Below are 22,484 nucleotides of genomic sequence, written 5' to 3' on the forward strand. Positions count from 1 at the left end.
CTTGGTTGATTTTCTTTCCCTATCTGGTCTTTTGATTAGCAAACGCAGACTGTAGCAAAAATCCACTAACAGTATTTATCCTTCCATGGATGGGATGAATATTTACCAAGTTGCTCCAACGAGCTGGCTGCCAGTATTATAAACTAATAAAACTGGTGATAACCACAGGTTATAAAGTACGGGCCTTGAGAAACTTTTGTTTTCGCATTCTGATCGTTCTTTGTGGAGAAATAAAATTCTCAATTTCCTGTTTGAACGATACATTTTCGGAACCTTTTGCATTGTAACCGTTCATGGTGAAAAATGAGAACAAATAACTTAGGTCACTTTATTTCACGGAAATTATTCCAACAGGTCGAAATGTTTTCAGACGGTGTCGATAAATCACTGGACAAAAGTAACGCGCCACGCAAGGAATGCATGATTTAATCGAGCACGCGGTGTAATTGCGATGTGATTTTCCTCTGTCGGTGAACCCGCTGTGTTGTCAGTGTTGTAAGGAATTTTTACAATCACAGTAAATATTCTCAAAATCAACGCCTAAACAAAGTCAGCCAAACGTAATTTCCAATCTTCCATGTGACACAAGCCTTGATCTTATGTGATAAACTGTTGAGATTGACTTATCATTTTCGCATTCTAATCGTTCTTGAAGGAGAGATTTTCAACTTCCGGTGTTTCGACAAACTGTTGTGGTTGACACATTTCACGAATTCTGATTGGTGGAAGAACAAAATGTTCAACTTCCGCTTTGCAGCTAACGTTTTATAAACGTGGCGCACACGCGTTATACGCAATCCGCTGGTCACTGTCAAGATTAGGGTTGCGGGCCTTTCTCGGTCCCGCAATAAAGTGTCTAACCAACATGGAAAAACTAAGAGACGAATGAATAATTGACTTGCGATTCACCACGAATGTGGTAACATTTCTTTCTTGAGACCTTTTGACACATGTCAGCCACCTTGGTTCCCAGGGTCTCTCTCTCCCAGCCCCAAGAGCAAGACGCAGCGGGAAGAGAGAGACCCTGGAAACGAGGTTGCATGTCAGCGTGTTTCAAGCGCCACATGTGAAATAAAAATACATGTATTTTTTTTATTCCAAGAGGACACGATAACGAATCTCGCAATCTGTTTGTTCTTAGCGCCGTTGGGCAAGATTTTATTGTCTCTTCCTACGGGCAACAGTTACGCTTTCGTGAGTTTCATTTCGCGGCGAGAAGAACGAACCCATGAAAGCACAGTTGAACAAAGCGTATTATAAGAGTTAGTATGGATTTAAAATTTAAGCGTACTATGAGCATTTGTTGCACTATGTAATTATCACTTGCACATTCATTTGCACCTAAGAATGTATTAATAATTATATGCACTAGCACCTTTATTGCACTGTCACGCACGTATCCTAGTAGTATGTATTTATCCATTCTTCACATATAATAAATTCAGTTTCGTACATGTTACTGAACGAACAACACATTTAGCGTTTGTATGGATTTAAAAATTAGTTGAAAATATTTCCTTTTTCCTTTGAAAAGCTATAATAAAGCTTAAAACCTTACCTGGTGTCCTTATTCTGACTTTCTCGTGCTTTGGAAAGCCATACTCGCGATTTTCGTTTCAATAGTGTGTGACATTCCGTAGCATTTGAAGAAAGACACGCAAAATAATAAAAAGTATAATAACAATAGAATTGGGCTGAGAGAATTTCATTGGGCTGAAACCTCAATGCACGTGGGACGAATAATATTGCGTATATTAACGATATTTTGTTTTAGTTGAAAATGCAAATTTGATGACAACGAAATGAGCCCATCATGACTCTCGAAGACTATGGTTGGTTTGTTTCAAGCGCTTTTAATTGCTTTGAGTTGTTCTGATCTAAGATTTTGGAAAATTGGGACTGTAGATGGTAAGTATAAAGCTAACTGAACTTTGAACAAATATAGTAGATCGATAACAATCTAGTTTGAAAATTTATATTAAAACGGTAGCAATTTGACTTATTTACGAATGAAAGTGAATGGAATTGAATTCGAAAGATGTTGAAAGAACGAGTCCTGAAGAAGGGATTGGAGTTGGAAGAGTAGCTCTCTATATATTTAGCTGCTTTTGTCAGTGTCATACTGTCCCTGTATTCGACTTAAATTATTTCTGGATGCAAACGAACGTAACGCGTCGGAGCCTGCGTAACTCAACCTGGATCACAGGGAGGGGGTGAGGGGTGCAGGGAGGAGTGGGGGTACAAAAGAGGGGGAGGGAAACAGAAAATGCTTGCACGACTTTAAAGGTTTAAAGCCTGAAAATTATTTTTTTTACGTTTAACTTCACCTAAAAATTACCTGTACACAATTTTGTTCGCCATCTTTTTAGAAGTTATATGGTGTTATGTTAGAAGTTATATGGAATAATTTTAATCTCAGGCCTGAGAGGTGACGTTGTAATCGACATAATAATTGTGTTATGTCTTTTTGAAGAAGGTTTTATTAAATGATTTGCCAGTAACTAATTCTCAAATTAGAAATGGTATTCAGTAAATTGTTGTTAGACCTGGAAGAAGAAGTGCTCCTAGTCACTTTACCAGCCTCGGAAACTTGCTTAAGTTACAGTTGTACGAGAGCTAGTCAATTGCACGACTAGCCTTCGAAAACTTGAAGTTTTACCTAAAGGGAATGTGTCACCGTTTTGAGCCAAAATTACGCATGGGAAGTGAATATCAAATTCGGTGAAATATAAAAATAACCTCTTAAAACAGTGCAGGTGCATTTCGATAACACAGCAAATACAAAAGAAGGTACGGATGGCTAAAAGTGACGAAGATTAAAACACATTGCGATATGGGTTTGGGAATATTGTTGGGCTGAACAGTTTTCAAAGTTAATATCGTTTGCTTGTAACACATTTGGTTGCAATAAAACTATGGTTTTGCATTTAGATTCATAAGATGTGCAAACATTAAGTTTCAAAGCGACTATTTGGCAAAACGTAATAAAATAAACTTATATCCCGAGGAGTAGGGGCCGAAACTGTTTCCCATGGTTCCTCCTGACGACTTCCGAGCTGGATCCAGCATTGGAGATGCTGGCTGGGAAGCACCGCAGTGTTTTACTACATCTTATCTCAGCCGTGATACAGACAGTGGAATAATTACTGACCCTCCTAAAATCAATTGTTCTCTCTCTGCAATATATCGACGATTGCAGCCATGAACCAAAACATCAGTGTCGAAGCGAAATCGTCGATATTATGTAAAGAGAGAAAAATAGGGTTTAAGGAGGGTCAATAATTGAAATTGATAATTACTGAAGTTCGCAGCATATTGGGTATATTGTAGGCAGCTGAGGGCTGCTGAATATAGATTTCTCGGAACTCCAAGGGAAACAAAAATCCCCGGGGGGGAGGGGCTACTCGAAAAAGTTTTGTAAGGGGAGGCTCCGCCCCGAGGTCCAACCCCTTGCCCTTTTATTTGTCATAGTCTATAAGATTCGAACTTTGGTCGGACACCGTACCTCACCGATTTCGCTGAAATTTGGCATGCAGTCTTGTTTTAGGGTCCTAACTACCAAATGTATATTAAAAAGTTTCAATTCTTTTTATTTTGGAAAATATCGAGAAGGCTGATTTGAAGCGTCCGTGACGGCTCGCCAACATGGCGGATCAAAGGTGTTCTTGTTACTTCGACACTGAACCTGCCGTCACAGTTTCTCGATCATACTTGGTATAGTTATAAAGAACTATCTTTCTTCTTTCTATATATCAAAATAGATTCGGCAAATGTTGAGTTTGGATGATCAACGGCCAAGAAGTTCGAAGGTATGTTAACGATGTTTTGAACAGTCTCAAATTTACTACAAAATGAAAGGCTTATAACTCCACTGTTATCTCGATTTAGAACAAGCCATTTACCATGAACAAAGCTTGTTCATTGGTGAATTGATTCCATTAATAAAAAAATTGGGGAAATGTAACCGTTAAGAATAAAAAATTATGGAACCTCTAGTAAATTGGCCATTTCAGCGCCATTTCAGCGGATCAGCTCATTTAACAGCAAATAATCGGGAGAAACATGAAAGGGTTACAGTCGTTTATAATAAGCAGTTTTCAGGTATTCTTTGCTTATCTTAAACAAATACATAATCTTTGCCAAAGATATGGCGATTTTTGAGCGTACGATCGTTTCTCCAAATTTTTATGTCGGCAACTTTATTTTATTTGTTGTCGAGATTATACGCTGTTGTTATTCAATATTCGTTTCACAAGAACTTCTGTTGCTCGCATTTCCCAAATCACTGTTTAAGAAATTGCCCATTCCGTAACAGGGTCATTCTTACTTTTTCTTTAAAAATTACTAGGGAAGCAAGAATGTCATAGAACGGTTTTATACTAGTGAAAATACCTGTCAGACATAACTTAAACTGTTTGTGTTATCTGGCTGTTTTCACAAATATGCAAATTAAGGAATTCTTAAAGTGCCTATCTTTAACTATTTCACGCTTAAAGATTCCTCTAAATCTTTTCGCCTACCTTTTTGCCAAACGAAGTTTTGTGTCTCCAGGCAGAATGCTCGTTATCAGTAATGAAAGTCGAAGAGATACAGAAGCTCGAGTAAAATTCTAACTGCTGTGAAATGAACATCGTTTGAGCTTGACGTGTATTTATAGATTGCGCTCGAGCTCCGTTAATTAAGTTTATTCATTTGGCGATCAGATAAAAATCAATGAATGATCAGAGTTATTTCTAAGTCCATTTCTAAGCACGAGAAACACGGAAGTTTGTTTCAGAAGCATTTATGCATAGAAATACCGGTTTATTTTTGAGCGGTAAATCTGCATTTATAATAGCTGGGAGTTTGGGGTGTTTTTTGGTGTTTTTCTTTTTTTAGGGGGGCTCGGGGGGGGGGGAGGGGGTGTGGAAGTAGTGCCTTCGTATCCTCTTTTGTTCTTTTACACAGTGGCCTGAATTTGGAACAGTTCGGGGAATGGATTATCAATTACTCTTCGTTATGCCATGTCACCCCTTAATGTGGGAGCACCGCGCCTCAATTCACGATAAGAAATTTATGGCCGCCCGGTCCATTTATGTAGTTCTCCGCCAGGTCTCTCAATAGGCAGGTTACGAGCCTAGTGGCCCATCAGGCCGGAGCTCATACCGGTTTCCGCAACGTGAAGCGACAACGAGTATTTTTCCCTTCCCGAAAAGCTAAAGATTGACTGGTAATCATTTTTACACCTGGGTAAGGAAAGGGACTCTGGGAGTTGAGAGGCTTTCCAAAGAACTTAACGCATTGCCCCCCAAAAGCTCTATCCAGGACTGTTTGGTCCAGAGTCCAGCGCAGTGACCATTATTAGGCCATCACGCTCCCCAACCGTGTAAGAAAGTGCAAAAATCTGCTTGGGGTAAGCCCTGGGGTTGTACAGTTTGGTACGAAATGTGGGCTTTTAAATGTGGTAGGTCTCATATCCGTGGTTGGGGTGCGGTGGCTTAAAGTGCCTATGAAGTAAAAATTAATTAATGCTCATTTGAAAGACTTTTACAAATAAAGAAGAATGGCGTTCACCGTTTTGAAATATCTTCTTTCGTTTAGGAGATATTCACGTTTTTGTGTTATGCAAATGAGGAAAGTGATGACGTCATAAATTGTTCCACTAAAAGTTAGATCACAAAATCAAGGATATCTCTAATTATATAAAGGTGATATTTCTGAAACTTGGCATCAGTAGTGAACTTCCTTAAAGGTGCAAGATGGCTCATACTATGACGTAACCATGGCAACACTCTTGGTTCCAGGCTCTTTCTGACATAAACCAAATATCTCAATTTGCAACCCTTTAAAGTGGGACAGAGGGTCCAGCTTGGAACACACATAATGCCCTATTACCCTAACTCTCCTCATTAGCTTGCTGGGTGTGGATCATCTTTGATTAAGCAAAAACTGGGGATATCAGTATTAATTAAAATAGGTATTTGCAGCAAAACTGTTGCCATGGCAACGACACGACAGGTGTCATTTTGTGTCTTTTGTGGTGTACATTAATCGTGCCAAGTTTGAAGAACTCAGCTCAAATATTCCAAGAGATATTCTTGATTCAATGCTTCATCTTTTTGTGGAACAATTAATGACGTCATCACTTCGCTCATTTGCATAATATAAAAACGTAAATATCTCTAAAACGAAAAAAGATATTGCAAAAAGGAAAACGCCATTCTTCTTTACTTTGAAAAGCCTTTAAAATAAACAGCAATTATTTTTTACTTCATAGGCACTTTAAAGCGACATTAAAAAACTTCTTGTTTTCTGAAAAACGTTTTCATAAACTGATTTGAATTACATTAATGAATTAAAGGGACAGTGTCACCAAGATTTAATAAAATTTAAAACTCTCAAGACGGTAACCTGGTAGGAAAAAAGTGGCCTTAAACTTTGACAGTTGACTTGGAAGAAATATATGGGCCTTGAATTGGGAGGGCTTATGAGAGAAAAGGATAAAAAGGGGAATTTCACAGAATCTGCTCAACAGCGTACTCTCGAAATTATCTGCCCACTGTCTTTTTCTCTCTCCAGGTTTTGGTAAGGCCAGTCCGCTATGAGTGGATTTACAATTCATGTTAACACTTTTTTGAGATTTTTAAATCCCGGTTCGGGCTTTGAATTGTGGGGATATTGCGTTAAGTTCTTCGGAAAGCCTCTGTAATATCATACCGTATTTACTCGAATAAGCGCCGCCCCCGAATATGCGCCGCCCTCGAATAAGCGCCGCATTTCGGACAAAAAAGTTAATAAGCGCCGCCCCCGGCGCCGCAGTCCCGATGCGGCGCTTATTCAAGGAAATCTGTTTAACTAGAAACAGAACTACAAAGATACTCTTAAACAAACTTGGATATTTCTTTCCATCAAAAGCGACGTTCTGCAGTTCAAAGTGCTTGTTTTACCGCTCAGTTTTTCTATTGAACATTCTTCAGTACAATCTTCAGCAAGAGACGACTTTTGGCAATCAGGGGACCCTATTTTAATAAATGTAAAGGATTAGATTCTTTGTGCCGTCAAACTTTTTAATAAGCGCCGCCCTCAAATAAGCGCCGCCCTCTAATAAGCGCCGCACTGGAGGCGTAAAAAATTTAATAAGCGCCGCGGCGCTTATTCGAGTAATTACGGTAGTCCCTTTCTACACCTAGGTCGGCGATAAGGACATACGTGATGTAAGTCATGACGCATCACGAGAGATGTCCTTATGGAGAGGTTCGACTTTAATAAAAAAAAAAGTCCGAGATAACAAAAACAGCTAAGATCTCACCTGCTTTTTTTTTTTGTAAAAATCTGGACGAAAAACATTTGTATCTTTTAACTTGCCCTAAAAATAATTGATTCGAAATTCATTTCAAATCAATGAGGAAAATGTGTTAGCTTCACTGTTATTATGTTGTTCTTGCCGCGAGTAAGCCACGCCTTCTTCGAACACGATAATTACTGATGACACAAACGTAAAGTCATGTTCATTTCAAAATCAGCTCGCATTATGCTTATTAACAGATGAGCTATTTTGTTCAACATTCAGACCACTGTGTCAGAGATCTAAAGAGGATTCGGAGGCACCACTTCCGCCCCCCTTCCTAGCTCGCCTTCCTACAACAACACCAAAAAAAAACCCAAACTCCCAGCTAGTATAAATGCAGATTTACCGCTAGAAGCCGAGTATTTTTTAACCGCGTCAGTCAATAATAAACCGGTATTTCTATGCATAAATGCTTCTGAAACAAACTTCCGTGTCCCTCGTGCTTAGAAATGGACTTTAATAACTCTGATCATTCATTGATTTTTATCTGATCGCCAAATGAATAAACTTAATTAACACATTTAAAAGCCCACATTTCGTACCAAACTGTACAACCCCAGGGCTTACCCCAAGCAGATTTTTGCACTTTCTTACACGGTTGGGGAGCGTGATGGCCTAATAATGGTCACTGCGCTGGACTCTGGACCAAACAGTCCTGGATAGAGCTTTTGGGGGACAATGCGTTTAAAAGTTCTTTGGAAAGCCTCTCAACTCCCAGAGTCCCTTTCCTTACCCAGGTGTAAAAATGATTACCAGTCAATCTTTAGCTTTTCGGGAAGGGAGGTAACCCTGCGATGGAATAGCATCCCATCCGGGTGGAGTAAAAAATACTCGTTGTCGCTTCACGTTGCGGAAACCGGTATGAGCTCCGGCCTGATGGGCCACTAGGCTCGTAACCTGCCTATTGAGAGACCTGGCGGAGAACTACATAAATGGACCGGGCGGCCATAAATTTTTTATCGTGAATTGAGGCGCGGCGCTCCCACATTAAGGGGTGACATGGCATAACGAAGAGTAATTGATAATCCATTCCCCGAACTGTTCCAAATTCAGGCCACTGTGTAAAAGAACAAAAGAGGATACGAAGGCACCACTTTCACACCCCCCGAGCCCCCACCCCGAGCCCCCTCGAAAAAAAAAACCACCAAAAAACACCCCAAACTCCCAGCTATTATAAATGCAGATTTACCGCTCAAAAATAAACCGGTATTTCTATGCATAAATGCTTCTGAAACAAACTTCCGTGTTTCTCGTGCTTAGAAATGGACTTAGAAATAACTCTGATCATTCATTGATTTTTATCTGATCGCCAAATGAATAAACTTAATTAACGGAGCTCGAGCGCAATCTATAAATACATGTCAAGCTCAAACGATGTTCATTTCACAGCAGTTAGAATTTTACTCGAGCTTCTGTATCTCTTCGACTTTCATTACTGATAACGAGCATTCTGCCTAGAGACACAAAACTTCGTTTGGCCAAAAGGTAGGCGAAAAGATTTAGAGGAATCTTTAAGCGTGAAATAGTTAAAGATAGGCACTTTAAGAATTCCTTAATTTGCATATTTGTGAAAACAGCCAGATAACACAAACAGTTTAAGTTATGTCTGACAGGTATTTTCACTAGTATAAAACCATTCTATGACATTCTTGCTTTTCTAGTAATTTTTTAAAAAAAAGTAAGAATGACCCTGTTACGAAATGGGCAATTTCTTAAACAATGATTTGGGAAATGCGAGCAACAGAAGTTCTTGTGAAACGAATACTTGAATAACAACAACGTATAATCTCGACAACAAATAAAATAAAGTTGCCGACCTAAAAATTTGGAGAAACGATCGTACGCTCAAAAACCGCCATATCTTTGGCAAAGATCATGTATTTGTTTAAGATAAGCAAAGAATACCTGAAAACTGCTTATTATAAACGACTGTAACCCTTTCATGTTTCTCCCGATTATTTATTATGAGCAATCTATAAATACATGTCAAGCTCAAACGATGTTCATTTCACAGCAGTTAGAATTTTACTCGAGCTTCTGTATCTCTTCGACTTTCATTGCTGATAACGAGCATTCTGCCTGGAGACACAAAACTTCGTTTGGCCAAAAGGTAGGCGAAAAGATTTAGAGGAATCTTTAAGCGTGAAATAGTTAAAGATAGGCACTTTAAGAATTCCTTAATTTGCATATTTGTGAAAACAGCCAGATAACACAAACAGTTTAAGTTATGTCTGACAGGTATTTTCACTAGTATAAAACCGTTCTATGACATTCTCGCTTTCCTAGTAATTTTTAAAGAAAAAGTAAGAATGACCCTGTTACGAAATGGGCAATTTCTTAAACAGTGATTTGGGAAATGCGAGCAACAGAAGTTCTTGTGAAACGAATATTGAATAACAACAGCGTATAATCTCGACAACAAATAAAATAAAGTTGCCGACATAAAAATTTGGAGAAACGATCGTACGCTCAAAAATCGCCATATCTTTGGCAAAGATTATGTATTTGTTTAAGATAAGCAAAGAATACCTGAAAACTGCTTATTATAAACGACTGTAACCCTTTCATGTTTCTCCCGATTATTTGCTGTTAAATGAGCTGATCCGCTGAAATGGCGTTGAAATGGCCAATTTACTAGAGGTTCCATAATTTTTTATTCTTAACGGTTACATTTCCCCAATTTTTTTATTAATGGAATCAATTCACCAATGAACAAGCTTTGTTCATGGTAAATGGCTTGTTCTAAATCGAGATAACAGTGGAGTTATAAGCCTTTCATTTTGTAGTAAATTTGAGACTGTTCAAAACATCGTTAACATACCTTCGAACTTCTTGGCCGTTGATCATCCAAACTCAACATTTGCCGAATCTATTTTGATATATAGAAAGAAGAAAGATAGTTCTTTATAACTATACCAAGTATGATCGAGAAACTGTGACGGCAGGTTCAGTGTCGAAGTAACAAGAACACCTTTGATCCGCCATGTTGGCGAGCCGTCACGGACGCTTCAAATCGGCCTTCTCGATATTTTCCAAAATAAAAAGAATTGAAACTTTTTAATATACATTTGGTAGTTAGGACCCTAAAACAAGACTGCATGCCAAATTTCAGCGAAATCGGTGAGGTACGGTGTCCGCGAACTTTTGAAAAAGCTCGAAAATTATGGAGTATTACACTTATATACCATTTCGACAGAAAAAGCACTCCTTTCGTATACCTTTTACTGAAAAAGGCACCCCTTTCATATACCGAAAAGACATGACAAATGCCTAAAACAGGAAGTCTTGGTGTCATTACCTCATGGTAATGAGGTATTAAAAATGACGATTTATTTCACTCATGGACTCACTCACTCACTCCATTCCGATATAAAACCGCAATTAATTCATGCATTAAACGGTAAACGTGCTGACAGAAAGGTCCGGTTTTCCCCTGCCTCCCCGCCCTTGTGTTCTGTTCATATATCTGGGGGGTGGGATAGAGGCCAAATGTTTGCTTGAGTGCAGAGATGAACATTCAAAATGGCATGTCGGGCCGAAATTCTCAAAGGTGGTTTTTCGTTCCTTTCGCTTCATCCTCGATCTAAATACACCTTTGTAGACCTTACAAACGAAGAGGAAATGTTCCGGAAAATACTCTAGTGGAAAGAAATGGGCTTCAAAGCAAAGGTTGTTGAACCTGTTTGATCAGAAAGATCAGTTCATTTGGACAACGGAGAATCGATCAGGCGCAGGAAGAATGCAACTTTACCATCCTGGAGAAAAGTACTAAGCGTTCCTTCCTCTGTTGTATTTTTGTACAAAACAAGCAGGATATATAAATGCACTGGTTTCACCAATCGTTCGGAAGCTGTTCGGTAAATGTGACACGACAAAGCACATGCTTTTCGTATTGAAGTGCCGAGAAGTGCTGTTATTATACACGCGCACATGACAAAGGACATGTTTTTCGTATTGAAGTGCTGAGAAGTGCTGTTATACACGCAAATGACAAAGGATATTTTTTCGTGCTAAGACGTGCTGCTGTTCGTCTCTTTGCGGAGTAGATTTTTGGTCTGTTATTGATTTAAGTATGGATGTAGATACAGAAAATAAATTAAAGTAAAATGACAGGTGCGATGTCATTACAGTGTAAAAATGCCCTTTAATTTAATAAGAAAATATTAAATTACACTTTAATCACACAAAACTTGAAGAAATGTTTATTTTCAATGGAATGAAATATGAATTAATTGACACTACACTATGTCCGTAGTGTCTATCACGGACCAGTCAAGGAGTGAACTTGGAGTTTAAAAGTTTCGGCTCAACTAGAGACAACAGCGCTACCTATTTACATCTTACAGAATAAGTATGATTGGCTGTTATTCATGCTGCTAAAAACACCTTCCAACAAACTAACACTAAAAAATCTTTACAAAGGCAGTCACTTCAGAAACACAAGTCATGTTTGTGTGAGTCACGGAGTGTGCGTGACATGAATTTCCTTCACCACGTCATCTTTTGCTTTAAACAACATGTCTGGCTGGATAAAGCAGGGGCACCCAACGGAATATTTCGTTAAAAATGTCTGTTCGGAAGACGATTTGAGATCTAGAATTTTCGGAACATTCATTGTAAATTTTTTTGCTTGCCTGCCTTTCCTAGGATTTTCGAATATCTAAAAAATGGTATAATTGTTCATTTTTAACGGATTTTTTACTCTAAAAAGGTCACCTAGAATTTTCGGGAGCCCTTCTCTGGCTGGAATTTTTTCGAAAAGGTAAGTTTTGATCCCTATAACTTTAGGATCACTAGACTTTCATCTAGGAAATCCGAACAGATAAAAAAATTTTAGGGGATAAAAATATGCCTATATCTACCGTTTGTACTAAAATACGTTGAACGGTGCTATCTTTAAGTGGTTTTGAACTATATTCTCGATGGGTGCCCATGATAAAGGCCTGCTAACGCATCTAAATATTTATTTTGTTCCGAATGTTCAATAAAATATGGTCCACTTCACGCCAATAAAATGTAGACTAAGGCCATCCCGTTGTATTTCTCCGTTTAGCGTCGACCGACGAGCTTTTCGAAATATAAATAGAGCAATCTAACTGCACATGTTATTCCCCTGGCGCGTTGACATATATCCCGTGCCTTGACACATTGTTGCTGTGCTTGCAATTTACGTTTCGATTCCCAAAATAAACTCAAAAAAAAAATATTCAACATGTTCTGGGTAAATTGTACAACTTGTACTCGCTCCGAGCCAAACACCTGACTTACACAAAAATAAATACTTCACACATACAGACCACAGAGTATTCGTAAATATTTACACGTCCAAGCGGTCTTTGCTTACCTTTTCGCAATGTGATTAATCAGTCCTAAGGATCAAAGGTTACACTAAAATATTTTGTGGTGAAAAAATAGAAATCGCGCTACGAAACCTGAGAGCACGGACCATCAATGCCGCAACTTCCATGGAAAAATTAAACATTCAAAGGCAAACAAAGTGACATGTTTGAACGCTTATTTGAAAAAAACCTATCAATGACCCATTGACGCAAGAAAACATTCAAAGGCAAATTAAGTGAGATTGTGACATTATTGATGGCAGCTATAAGCTACATGTAGTTACGCTTAAATTATAAAAAGTATTATTGCGCTTGCCGTGTGACGTCTTTTAGTTAACACGACATTCACAGCACGTTTTTGTTTCGTGTCACGTCATCTCGTGTCACGTTAGTATTGAACGCTAGTAATAAAGTGAAATTGCGTTACATTATTGGATTTCATCGAATTACCATGAGGTTGCTCGAAGAGCCTTTGATTTTTATGTAGCGTTTGATAAATTTAAATGATTCAGCCATAACGTGCATCTGTTCGAAATATTTTAATTAAAGAACCTTTTCAATACCTAAATGACCGATATCCCTACCTTTTCATATACCAAGAGTTGTGAAATCCCTACCCTTTTATATATCTGAAGCATGAAAAAGGCACCCCTTTCGGGCGGAGCCTCCCCGTATAGGCCATTATATGGAGTACCCCCCCCCCCTCCCCTCCCGGGCAAAAATCGAGACTCCACTATACTTTACTGCACTCATTATGCTTTATTGGTCAATTCCATACGCCAGGTTACGCCGAACTTGACAGATCTATACATTTGGAATGCCCTGGACACCGCATGGTGATTTTCTTAACAAAGAAACATCTTCCACACTTCAATCACAGCTCCTTTCACTTAAACAACAATTCGTGCACAGGACGACAGCTTAAAAAAAGTCACATTATCTTACAAACTGGACTGAATGATTGCGGAACAGTCAACCGAAGTTACAACGGCTCATATATCTACGCAAATCTGGTACATGGATATCTCAAGAACACAGACAATTGTAGCTCAAAGAACATCGCAACAACATTTGTAGTGGAATGCAATGGATCTTCCGAACTGGAGAAATCAAATAGAACGAGCCCGCAATTTAATGCCGAAACTGTGTCGAATGTTGCGAGCAAGAAGACGTCCGTTAAAGATGCACTTTCACTTAAACCAATGCAGCTCGAGCTCCAAGCAGGTGAAACAATTGCAAGTAAGGCATTAATAAAGCAACAATCAAACTTATTTCATAGACACTTGATATTGTTAACAAATTGATTGTCGAAAATGGAAAATGGGGTAATGGAACTACTTATAAATTGTTCGAGATTTCATGGTTGTTTAAAAGTACAGAAAAGTAAGTAATATTTACTGCATGACAAAGCTTGCCATCTAGGTCGTCAGAAATATTAATTAACACATTTATTATTGGCCTCAAAGTTAGAAGCCTGCGCGAGCAGATGGCTCAGTTTCGGCCGAAAAAGCCGGCTGCCCCTGCAGGCTACAAAGTTAGCAATGAAGATGAAGTATTTAACATGACACGAGCAAGGGACAAAGAAAAATTCTGAGTCCCCAACGGGAATCGAACCCACGGCCTCCCAGATACCGGTTGGTTTCTCTAACCAACTGAACTACGAGAGACTCGTTGTGAGCTGGGCCATCCCGTAGCTCAGTTGGTTAGAGCGCCCAACTGGTATCTGGGAGGCCATGGGTTCGTTTCCCGGCGGGGACTAAGAATTTTTCTTTGTCCCTTGCTCGTGTCATGTTGAATACTTCATCTTCATTATTTATTACCGAGCTTAAAATTTACCATCTTTATTATTTACTAAAGTTAGCAATGTTTTGATTTTTACCATGCTCTTGTCATTTCCGACATCCATTTCGCACTGCGACCATTATGTACGATTGACAAAGTCATGTGACATGAAACAATATTTCTGGCGACTTTGTAACGCAACGATAATCTTGAAGTCTCCCGCAAGGAAGAACGCGTTTTGATTTGCTCATTTAAACAAATTTAATTGCGTTGCAAGTTGCGATTGACAAGTCATACGCAGCGACTTATCTCGAAACTTTGCGACAATCACAGGATATTTCTACTTTTATTCCAACTTGCAACTCTACATTTAGCATTGCAGGTTGTAGAAACGGAGTGTGACCTGATTTTTTTTGGCTACTGACAATACAGCATTTTTTGCGTTTAAAGTTGCAAGAATTTTTTTCTGTAACTCTTAGAGGGCGCCCTAGAATAACCATGAAATGATATATTGAATGTGGGTTATAGGCCAAAGATAACACATTGTTGCGAGCTTATTTTTGCTCATGATGTTTCTTGGGTGAGCAGAGAGAGGGAAACAAAACATTTGTTTTCCTTCCATGCTGCGCAATCCTGGTAGCATTATGTTGGGAACACAAAATGCTTCTAAAAAATCGCCAAGTTTCGATTCGTGAGCGCGCGCTCTCAACTATTTTTTTTTCTAATTTCTACGTCAAGCGTTTGGTTACATAACAATTGTAATTTCAATTAACACACTTCCAGTTGACAAAAATTCACACGTAAACTACTGTGCGTACATACAGTTTGTTAAAAAGTTGTCGACATGGGAAATTGCTTCACCGCCAGTTCGCAACGAAAATATAGCGTAGCTGCAATAACTCCAGAGAACGCAAGTCTTTTATCAAGCGCATCTTTAAAGAACGAAGGCACAGCGCTGAAATTAAAAAGGGGTGAACGCCCTTCAGCGATAGTCCCCAAACCTTGGAGCAGAAGGAAGAATCGAGTATCGCCTTGTAATAGTGGTAGTGTAAGAAACCCAGGTTTCATCGAAACACCGACACTTCCAGAGGGCTCAAATCGATCGCTATCTTCTGCAAGCCCGTCATCAGAGAGCGCTGGGTGGTCTGTAAGAACCTTGGGAACCTCAAGGAGCAATTCAAGCACTGAAGAGTATTCAGACGGCAGTTATCAGTCAGTTAGCGACAACGAAAAGACTGAAACACCTCCGCTAAAAATACAGCCTGCTGTTACAGCAGGCAGGCTTATTATTGTACAGCCCTGCAAGAGCTTTTCACCGTCATTTGACGAAAACTCGACAAGTGCCGAGGTTCTTCCTTGTGAAAGATCATCTAACACGCCAGCCAAATCAGAAGCTAAAGCAGACATTGTAGAAGTGCTTTTTTCCAAGGATGAATCATTGGACATCTGTTCTTCTACAAGCTCTTTTGGCACCTGGACAGACGATCCACAGGACATCGAGCTTGATGAGCTGAGCGAAGACGAGTCCTGCAGAGTTTTTCCGTACGACTTTTGATGAACTTGTGCCGACACTGCAAACTTTTGTGAAGTTTTCGAGATCTTAAGTTGAAATTTTTCTTTTTGCTTTATGTTGTAAGTTGAAGGTCCTGAAGGGGCCAAAAATCCCATTTTACCCCGCGGCCCACATTTTTCCCCAATTCTATTTCCCAGCCTATTGTTTTCCCAGATTTTCCCAAATTTTCCCAAATCCCAATCCCAGTTTCATTTTATTTGTGATTCCATTCCCAGTGACCCAATTCCATTTTCCCAGTAAACATTACCCGAATCCCAGTTGTTATTTTACCCCTTCAGGGCCTTCTGTGGTAGATACAGTACAAAAAGGCATTAAAACTCTACCTGCTACAAGGAAATAAAAGCACTGTTTAAGATTTACTGTGGCCTTGAGTTATTCACTTAGTAAAAAAAAAATAATTGAACAGTTTCTTAAGCTACTGAACTAATATGTAAAAGTTTAATTAAAGATGAAAACTAATAAGATATTTACAAAAAATATCAAACGTTTTCAACTCAGTTATCTTCAGGGTGAATATTAAAATAAATCCCTAGCGACGATTATTCTGTTTTACAGTTATTCACCAAAGTGGAGGTGAATAGTGGTGGGTATTTACCGACACTGAAGTGAATAATTGTTTTAGTATATACCACACAAGTTAAAAAAACTAACGGACCAAAACATCACTGTAGGTAAACAAAGCGACTCGCGAAGGCAGTTTTTTGGACAGTACTTTGCTAATCACCTCCGAGTTAGCCAATAAACCCGCGCGAATTCATGTTTCACTTGTGTGCTATATACTGAATAATTTCTCTATTTGCCGTACCCAAATTCGCAAGTAGCCAATCAGAAGCGCGATCTACTGTCCTGATATCCTACGATATCAAGTCACTGACCTGATATTCCACCATATCACGGTCACTTTGAATTAAAGTAGTGTTTCCGTACGATGAATTGAAAAGAGGTTTTACCAATAAAACATAAACGAGTATTTTTAATTAGCTGGTGCTTACCGGTCGTAAAATGAGAAAAACTTTCCCGCCAAAACTAAACTTGAGCGCGCTCGCCAACTGCGCGATGTTTACCGACGAGTACTGAAACATTCACACTGAAACAACCGAAGGCGGAGTCTCCAAATGTTTCGCTAAATTTGATTTTTGAAAATTTAGGGAATGAAACTCCAAACAAAGGAGTAAAAAAATGTGAGAAGAGGACTTGATAAAAGTGTTGAAGACTAAACTGAAGTATCAATACAAGCTGGTCAACACATTTCGCACTACGTGTCTGGCAAGCATGGCTTCAACAGAGCAAATAATATCACCGGATTTTTGGCTAAATTTGGGTACGGTAAATACCTAATAGTACCTTTTTGGTACGCTTCGGCGGCATATCAGGCTCGTTTGGTCTCGCCATGGGTATTTTGGCTCGACTGCGTCTCGCCAAAAAACGAACCATGGCTCGACCAAACTCGCCTGATATGCCGCCGAAACGTACCAAAAAGGTACGATTAGGTATAAATAGCAGTTCATTTAAATGTTCAAAGAAGCCAATCTTTAGCTAAACAGTGCTTCTCAGCCCCTGCAGATCTTGCGTTTTAAGACGTTCAAAACTTTACCCTACTAAGATAACATCCCATACAAATGCGCGACTAACAAAAGGTTCAGTTGTTTCCAATGTCTCTTTGGTTTGCATTTAAGTTTTAAATGTTCACGCCCTGTCAATCAATCAATCAATCAATCAATTAATCAATCAATCAATCAATCAATCAATAATCAATCAATCAATCAATCAATCAATCAATCAATCAATCAACCAATCAATCAATCAATCAATCATAGTCATCATATCAATCAATCAATATATTAATGTCATGGCGTGGGTAGGTTTCCCTCTCTTCCGGGGGGACACAGCTACAGATTACATTATCTTATGAGTGGTCGAGTGGTCAGATTTCTTTTGGTTTTCAACAATGCAATGTAAGTGTGGCTACAAAATCTCTCACCCTTGTAAAACACATTTGTGGATGTTTGTTATGATCCTGAAGATTTAGCTATTTTGGACCTGGTTTACCCTTAAAAGTTGAAAAGATACTTACCACGCCCCTTTTAATTGATAAACAAAAACGTATCTGCCGAGTTGTAATATTACTTGCAGATGTGTCCTTGGTGAAAATATATTACCAAACGACTAGAAATAATCACAAACGCCACTACAGGTGCATAGCTCTTTAAGAATATAAGTGAACAATGTGTTTATTTCGGGACATCTAATTGAGTATCGAAAAATAGTGATATAACCCTGATTTTTGTTTCACTTTGCATGCTAAGTAAACGTTCTTCGTTTAGTAGGGTAAGCGAAAAGTTTTACAAATGACAGACTGAGTAATTTTTTTCTTTTGCTTAAAGTGGTCATAAGTTCTCGTCTTCAATGAAATCTAGATGATTTGCCAACATTGTGTATATTCTTTGTGTAGGCACTAACAACACTATCTCAAATTATGTAACACTTCTACTACAGGTGAATGAATATATTATCTCAAACCAAACATACGTTTTGTCTTTGCCTTTGAAGATTATTTTTGGACTTCCAATGCCATGAAAGAGAGACCAAGTTTGGATAGCCAGTAAACGAAAAATGTTCTAACAATTCATTAAATTATGGCCCATTTCAGTAAACAATGATTCGTTATTAGGTGAGAAAAACTGATAAGCCTCCCTTACCAAAGAAGATGACAATTACAGTGTAAACACTTCTTCATGGCCAGTTATTCTAAAATGTCTCACAGTTATTTGAAACTTAAGAGACTCGAGGCTCATAGCTTTAACCAGTTTAACCAAAATTCAAGACAGCACAAGCAAAATTAAACCTCGATTTCTTAAGCCTTACAAATTCTTGATACCAAGGTTTCTGTATTTTCTTCTCTATTTTTCTTTAAGCCTAACATGTAAATCTAGTCTCTTGTTACTGTTAGAAACAGAGGCGTTACCCATCAAGTTTATGACTTATCATGAACCTAACTGTAAATCGTTTTCATCATAATATTTGAATGTAAGATATCATTTGTAAAATATTTCCCCCCGAACGACGTTTACATAGCATTTTTGGATACTCAATTAGCTGTCCCGAAATAAACAAATTGTTCTCTTCTATTTTCAAAGAGCTATGCACCTGTAGCGGTTTTTTTTGATAATTTCTAGTCGTTTGGTAATATATTTTCGCCAAGGACACATCTGCAAAAATTTTTACAGCTCGGCAGATAAGTTTTTGTTTATCAATTAAACGTGGAAATCCAGATCATTGATGTTAACGAAAAGAGCTTATCAGTTGTGCATAATGATAAGACGATTGAACAACAGGCTGTAATTCAGTGCAGCAGATGGCTGTCACCAAATCATTAACTGTTTGGAAATAACACTGAAGTCAGGCATTATAAATATCTCGTCAGCACATTCAAAAGTCAGTCGAAACTACTTGCAAGAAGAAGTATTTTCTGTTGCTCGTTACAAAACGGCAAAAGGTAAGAATAATACTGAGTATGAAATCAGTTCAATTCTTTTTTGCTTTCGACTAAAAGATTTTGAGACACATAGGTAAACGTTTTCGTTTTAAAGTAACAAACGTTTACGTTATTAAAAAAATATTTTGCCTGCCTTCTCTTGTTTGCAGAGTTTATCAAGATGAACAAGTTTTTGATCGCGATTCTCGTGATGTTTGTTGTTGCATCTCTGTTCATCGATGACAGGTAATTTTCATAGCATCGTGTAAGCTGTAATTTTTCCCAGTCTGTTGCCTTTTTAAAACCTTATCTTATATACGTTTGATAATAAATCCGTTCTAAAGATCGCTCATCCATATAATGGCCCAGATAGAGACAAACAAAAAAGCACTGCTACAATCATCATTTAATCATAGACTAAAAGTCACAAAATATGATCCTAATTTTGGAAACTTTATTTTCAATGAAAAATGTCAAAATATTTTAAAAAAACGCATCAGCCGTATGTTTTTTATTGTTATTATTGTAACAGTAATTTTTCACAAATCCTAAAATACTTATCATCTTCCTTCTTTTCCTTGGAAGTTTATTTGTTCATGAGTTTTTCAGTTTGCTCAAATCTATATTTGTTTCTTTCGTTTTCAGTGACGCTTGGCGAAGACGTCGTCGTCGTCGTCGTGGTAAGATGGACGAAAACGAGATGCTGGTCTCATCTGATGAAGGACAGGAAGTTCCTGCTGATGCTAAAGAGAAGATTCTTGCTGCTTTCGCTGATCTCGAGACATTCGAAGACGATTCAGAGGAATACGATATTCATCCAAAACACGCCATTTAAAAAAGCCGGGAAACATTGCACATTAAAGTTAAGAATGTGGAGTACTCACACTGAAACACTATCAAACCTCGTACATTTGCACCATAAGTTTTCAATTTAGGAAATTGTAATTATAACGCAAGGTTATGCGGCAATAAAGGCTTGCAATTTTAACCTCTATGCCTGTTTTTGTTATGTTTTGTGAAGAAGCCGTGAAAATTGCACATGAAAAACTAAAAACGTAGATCTGTCACACTGAAACATTGTTACTCGTCGTTTATTTGCACTATAAGTTTTATTTTTAAAAAAATTGCAATTGTAACTCAAGGTCTTGTGGCAATAAAGGCTTGATATAACAATCTCTATGTTTGCGTTTTGTTTTGTTTTGTTTTTCACTTCCTCTAACGAATTCTAGGCAGAAGGGAACATCGCTTGCTAGGTGTAATAAGAAAGACCCCACCAAATCGTATAATTTGGGATAACAAAAATTAAAACCTCGCATCCTAAGTGCAGAAGTCGATTTATTACAAATAACTACTTTATTAAATAAATCTAAAAGGATCAGTAATCAGTAAGTTTGAATAAAAATTCATCGAGGTAGAGGTAAAAAAATAGCGATAATATGAGTCCGTATATAAATGTTTTGATTTTTAAATCAGGCGTAGAAAAAACAAACGCCCAATCGCAGGTTATTTTATCATGAAAAGTGTGTGTAACGACACCGAGTCGAGTATTAAAACAGACGCTGAATTTAATTATTGCCAGAGCCTTTTAGGACTGTGTTAAATTTTTGACTCTGGAGAAACGTTGAAACAAACGTTTTGTAAAAGCACCTTTTAAAATAAAAGTGTCGATAAAAGAATTTCGATCTTTATTGGTTTGAGATGGTAAGAAAAAGAGAACCTTGAAGGTCGCCCTTAAGGGAGCAAGTACACAAAGATATTTAGTTCGCTTTTACAGTAGATCACGATGGCCAAAGCCCAAAGCATCAGAATGCGTCCTTCGACACATCCTGTATAATTTTTCATACGCAATTAAAATTAATCCCATCTACGATAATTGTGCTTTGCTCGATCAGAACATTTCGCTAAGGTTTTCTTGCATTTTACAATTGAGTATTCGAAAAAGCACGCACTTGAATTGTTACTGTGCAGTGTTATTTCTGTTAGAAACAGCAAAAGATGTCACGATTTTCAAAAATGTAAGGAACACTTAGAATCTTTTCGAGCTGCTGTATATTATTAACAAGTAATATCATGATTTTTTGTCGTGCTATTTGGAAAAAATCAAGCACTTGTAAATTTTGTTTTGTTACCCATTGAAAAATTTACTTCTGCATATTTTTCGGTTCTAAATTGCACTCAAAATCATGTGATTACTGGTACAAATTGGAACTCAGTCCAGTAGAAAATATATGGTGTCTTGATCAAACTGCGCGTGCTGCGAATTCGGATTGGGTTCCTCGATGAGCCTGTACTTTCTTAATTCTTAAAAAATATTAGAAAAAATGTTTTTTTTTTTATATCGAAAGGGGAAAATAACACTTCACCCTACTTGACCAGATGGTGTTCTCAGCAAAGACCGCACCTGTGACAAATTTTACAACTCCCCGCTACACGTATTGTTCATCACTATACATGTGACAATCATGAACTTCGATCTTGCCGAAAAGTTCTAACACGAATAGTGTTTGTGCGTGATAAGAAGACGATTGAACAACAAGCTGTAATTTGGTGCAGTAGATGGCTGTCACCAAATCATTAACTGTTTGAATTCTTTTAGTTGGTTGATGTTCTCTGCGTGACAGTGCAAAATGGAAAGATACACGCGACCCAGGTACATCTTGCTGTTGTTTAAAATGAAAAAAAAAATCGCACGTATGACTAAGGTCTATTTAACAGCAAAAAATAAGTCCAGCATTTTTTCGAAAGACTGTACTTAAATAGTGTGAAATTTGTGTTTGTCTTGCAGTGAATACCAACTGAAATTATGAACCTAGTCCCGTTATACGGGTTACTCATATAAAAAAAAGTTCTTTAGAGCTCAGTATTAACATGAATAGTGTTTGTGCGTGATGAGAAGACGACCGAACAACAAGCTGTAATTTAGTGCAGCAGATGGCTGTCAACAAATCATTAACAGTTTGAAAATAACACTGAACTCAGGCATTATAA

At 38.0% G+C, this 22,484-nt stretch overlaps 1 long non-coding RNA gene across 1 annotated transcript; it reads left to right on the plus strand.

Moving 5' to 3' along the window:
• The first annotated feature begins 19,677 nt into the window (after positions 1-19,677).
• LOC144647212 (uncharacterized) lies at positions 19,678-20,331 on the plus strand. The gene is made up of 2 exons (XR_013569545.1): positions 19,678-19,742; positions 20,142-20,331. It is a non-coding gene; the product is annotated as an uncharacterized LOC144647212 (long non-coding RNA).
• The last annotated feature ends 2,153 nt before the right edge of the window (positions 20,332-22,484 follow it).

This window comes from Oculina patagonica, chromosome 1, assembly GCF_052425735.1.
Source record: "Oculina patagonica isolate OP01 chromosome 1, crgOcupat, whole genome shotgun sequence".
In the NCBI taxonomy this organism is placed as follows: domain Eukaryota; kingdom Metazoa; phylum Cnidaria; class Anthozoa; order Scleractinia; family Oculinidae; genus Oculina; species Oculina patagonica.